The sequence below is a fragment of the Tupaia chinensis genome, unplaced genomic scaffold (assembly GCF_000334495.1).
Source record: "Tupaia chinensis unplaced genomic scaffold, TupChi_1.0 Scaffold147123_1, whole genome shotgun sequence".
Classification (NCBI taxonomy): domain Eukaryota; kingdom Metazoa; phylum Chordata; class Mammalia; order Scandentia; family Tupaiidae; genus Tupaia; species Tupaia belangeri.
This window is the reverse complement of record NW_006206975.1, coordinates 790,371-794,797: the sequence shown is the minus strand read 5'-3', so window position 1 is coordinate 794,797 and position 4,427 is coordinate 790,371. Positions and strand designations below refer to the sequence as shown.

Sequence of the window (4,427 nt, the reverse complement as noted above, 5' to 3'; positions counted from 1 at the left end):
GAGAACCAATGGAAAGGAGCCTGAGCTACTAGAACCTATTCCCTATGAATTCATGGCTTGATGGGTGTTAAAAATAAACTCATCTGTGGTCTATAAAAAAAAAAGAAAAGAAAAAAAAAGAAAAACAGTTTTGAAATGGTAAAACTTAAAGCCTGGAAACTGGTTAGTATTCTGTTCAAATAGTAGGTACATGAACCTATTGACAGCTCAAGATAGGACAAAAACTCTTAAAACCGGACAACAAAGCCTAGAAGAAAAGCAGCAGTATTTTAGTCAAAAGCCACAGAATGCTATTTCACCAGTTCAGTCTCATATACTTTATCTATCTTCTGTTGTGGTTCGATCTTCCCGATTGAATTCTGGGATATAATATTCAACTCCAGACTTGTCCCTGTGATTAAGTTGCCCATTTTCTTAGTTTTTGAACTCTTATTTCTGTGTGACTACATTTAATTTTCCTGACATAGCACTCCCTTCAGAACTTCTTGGAGCTCTGGTCTGGTGCTAGTAAATTCTTTCAGGTTTTGTTTATCTGAGAATGTTCTTGTCTTTTCTTCCCATACGAAGGATAATCTTGCCGGGTACAATATTCTCGGTTGAAATTGCTTTTCCCTTAACACTTTGAATATATTTTCCCATTCTTCCCTTGCTTGTGTTGTTCGCGATGAGAGGTCCAATGTTAGCCTTATGAGATATCCTTTGAAAGTAACTTGACATGTCTCTCTTGCCAATTTGAGTTCTTGTCTCTGTCTGTTTTTGGTCAATCTGCTATAATGTGCCTTGGGGAAGATCTTGGGTTGATTCTCTGTGGGGTCCTTTGTATTTCTTGGGTCTGGATATTTGAGTGCCTCTCTAGGTTTGGAAAGTTTTCTTCCAGGATTTCATGGAATAGATTATCAATGTCCTTTAGTTTCTTCATCTTCTGGGGTACCGATGATCGTATGTTTCAGCATTTAATGTTATCTAATATTACTCATATGTTATTCTCATTTTGGGAGGTTATTTTCTTAGTCTTTTTGGTGAATTTCTCTAGGTCTGAGGTTCTGTCTCCTACATCTGAAATTCTGTATTCTACATGATCTAATCGGTTTTGATATTTTCAGCATAAGTTTTGATTTCCTGTATTACAGCCTTCATCGTTAACAATTCCACTTGATTCTTTTATATGATGTGCATTTCCTCTTTCATATCATGCAAGAACTTCCTCACCTCCTAGAACTCGGTGTCTCTTTTCTCCTGCATCTTGTGGAGTTCATTGTCTCTATTCTCTTGCATCTCAGTTAGCTTTGTCACTATGAATATGTTAAATTCTTTATCTGACATTCCCATGAGTTCTCTTGTATTCTTTGTGGAGAAAGAGGAATTACTCTTTTCCATTAGAGAAGAGATATTTTCTTGGTTTCTCATATTTATTGTGCCTCTGTGGTGGTTTCTGGTCATTTGATGGATTATACATTTTTTCCTGTTTTTTGGAGTTATATCTGAACAATCAGAGGAATGCAGAAGGAGGTGACTTGCAGTCTGGCTTCTGGCTAGACTGGGGAGCAGATGGGTGAAGTCTAGGTAGAGGGTCTTCGGTGGTCAAGGTCCCTGAATGGGGCCACTCAGAACTCAAATATAGATGGCTGCTGATTGGCTTATCCTGGCTCCTGGCTAGATTGGGGAGCCAGGAGGGTGACGTCTGGGCAGAGGGTCTTCGGTGATCAAAATCCAAGCTTCCTTTGCTTTTTTAACATGGTTTCCTTTTGTTCTTTGAGCATGTCTATAATGGCTCTTTGAGGACTTTTATTTCAATGCCGAGGACTCTGAAAGGCATTTTCTTTTGTCTGCCTTTTTTTGTATACTGGCCACACTTTCCTGTTTGTCTGATGTCTTGTAATTTTTATTTTTATTTTTATTTTTTAGCCTCAAGGCATATATACTTGCCAGAGCATCACAGAGAAGGAGAGGGAGTAATCACCCCTGAGGACGAATGGCCATGCCACAGTCTCTTCTCTTCCATTCTTCTTTGGGGATTTTTGGCACATATGTACCTGTACTCAGCATTATTTTCAAGGCACCAGGTCTGGAGCTCAAACCTTAGTTGGCTATGTGAGAATCCAGTGCTTTAACCACTGTGCCATCTTTTGGCCCCTGTCTTGTAATTTTTTTTGTCAGAACTAGACATTTTAGATAATATATTGTAGCAACCGTGGATACTGATTCATCTCTATCCTTGGGCCTTGTTTTTATTGTTTCGTGTTGCTTTGTTTAGTGATTTGGCTAAACTACCTTAATGAAGTGTATCTTCCTATACTTTATGAAGCCTTTGTCACTCCTCAAGGAGCCCAGACTTAGATGTGACCATAAGTCATCTTGGAATAATCTCTTGGTCTCTTCCCCTGATTTCCATGTATAACTCTCTGCCTCTCTTGGCATCACACTCACTTTTTAGGCTCCACTGGGTAGTAGCTCATAGCTCTGTTGTTTTCAGCAATGCCACCAGGTGCGTATTTTTCTTTCCCTTTTTTTTTTTTTTTTTTTAAGAATTATCTGTTCAATTTTATTATTTTTTAATTTTACGGGGGAAAGGGAAAGTGAAAAAGCAAGCCACCAGGTTTGGGACTCAAACCATAGTCAGACATGTAGGAGTCCAATGCCTTAACCACCCACCATGCAACCTGCCAACCCTGGAGCAGATATTTTTCCACAGCCTGATCCAGTTACGTTTGGGCAGGTGTGAAGTTTAAGGTCAGTCTAGGGTTTGTTCAGAATCCCTTTGCTATTTATTTCTCTGGCTCTTTCTGATGAACTAATTGACTACTGTTTAGTTTGTTTCTCTTAATTAAGAGGAGCTATTTCTGTTTTGATTGCCAGAGGTCTCATGTAGTCCAGAGAGAGAAAAAGCACTCTCCAGTGTAATGTGGTCACAACAGAGTCCCTTCTTCATTTTGTTGGGATTCGTTGCAAGTGCACACATGAGCCTGGCATGTTTTTATTTTTTTAAAGAATTATTTAATTATTATTTTAAGCTGCTATAGGGTATATGGGCTCAAGAGAGAGAGGGAGAGAAAGCAAGCTGCCAGGTCTAGGACTTGAACCCCAGTTGGCCATGTGAGACTCCAGCACCTCAACCACCGTGTTGCGTGTTGGCTCCCTGCATGTTTTTCAAGCTTCTGTGTCTGAGATTGGAATTACGTGGTTTGCCATGTGGTATCCAGCTTTCTTTATTTTTTTAAGGGAGATTTTTGCTGTAGGGTGTGTGCTCACTAGATTCACAGAGACAAAGAAAGTGAGAAATCAGTCCCCAGGGGTGGAGGGGATGGCTACATCTCAGTTCCTTCTCCTTCCAGGACCCTGGGTACACACACATATGCACTTGGTATGAGTCTCAAGCCACTGGGTCCAAGACTAGAACCAGTTAGTCATGTGGGCGACCAGCTCTTTTATTTATTTATTTATTTATTTATATAATAGACATTTATTTAAAGTCATACACCAGCAGACCAAATTATTTTTAAATTAAATTTTTCAGGTTTGACCCCAACTTCATAAAAATACTTTTAGAACAACCGCATCTACAATTGCAACCTAGTTACTTCTTTGCCGTCTCTCCTCTCTCTTTTCTTTCCCGAATAACCTCTTTCAGATAGAGTTCAATGTAGAAATTATCCTCGTATTTTGTCCATTGCTCTTTAGGCAAGGTCCGCTGCCTCATGGTCATGTCCAGAGCTCTCTTAATGCAAAACATCCTGTCATTATAAAGGTTCTCAGGAAGTCTTCTTATGACTTCCTTCACATCTTCATTCTCATATATCGTATCATCTCGCATTAACCCCAGTTTATTGAATACCATCCAGCCACCGATCTGATGTTGAAACGGCCGGCCTGCTTGCCATTTGACCCGAGAGCCGAGACCAACTCTTTTAACCACTAGGTCACAGGGCCGACTAAAGAAGAGCTGGTTTTTCGGGGATTTTCTTTTCTGTTTTTTTAATAATTATTTTATTTATCCATCTATGTATGTATGTATGTATTTATTTATTTTAATTTGACCAGAGAGGGACAGAGAAAGCGAGGGAGAAGGAGAGAGAAAGAGAGAAAGAGAAAAAGCAAGCCACCAGGTCCAGGACCCAAACCATGGTCGGCCATGTGTGAGTCCAGTGCCCCTAGCCACCATGCTACCTGCTGGCCCCTTTGTTTTGTTTTTAAGAATTATTCATTTAATTTATTACCATTTTAAATTTGTCATAGGGCACATGAGCTCACCAGAGAGATACACAGAGAGAGACAGAGAGAGAAAGCAAGAAAGTGGGAAAGCAAGCAGCCATCTGGTCCAGGACTGACTCAACTGGCAGTCAACTATGTGGAAGTCCAGGGTCCCAACCACCATGCCACCTGCTGGCCCCAAGGAGCTGGTTTTTAAGAGTGTCCTGGTACTGGGTTCA

At 40.2% G+C, this 4,427-nt stretch overlaps 1 protein-coding gene and 1 pseudogene across 12 annotated transcripts in view; one reads left to right on the top strand and one right to left on the bottom strand.

Moving 5' to 3' along the window:
• The window catches only part of RAD17 (RAD17 checkpoint clamp loader component), a 48,010-nt gene that overhangs the window by 37,536 nt on the left and 6,047 nt on the right, over positions 1–4,427 (top strand). The gene's annotated exons all lie outside the window — the stretch shown is intronic.
• On the bottom strand, positions 3,510–3,990 carry LOC102478020 (cytochrome b-c1 complex subunit 7 pseudogene; annotated as a pseudogene).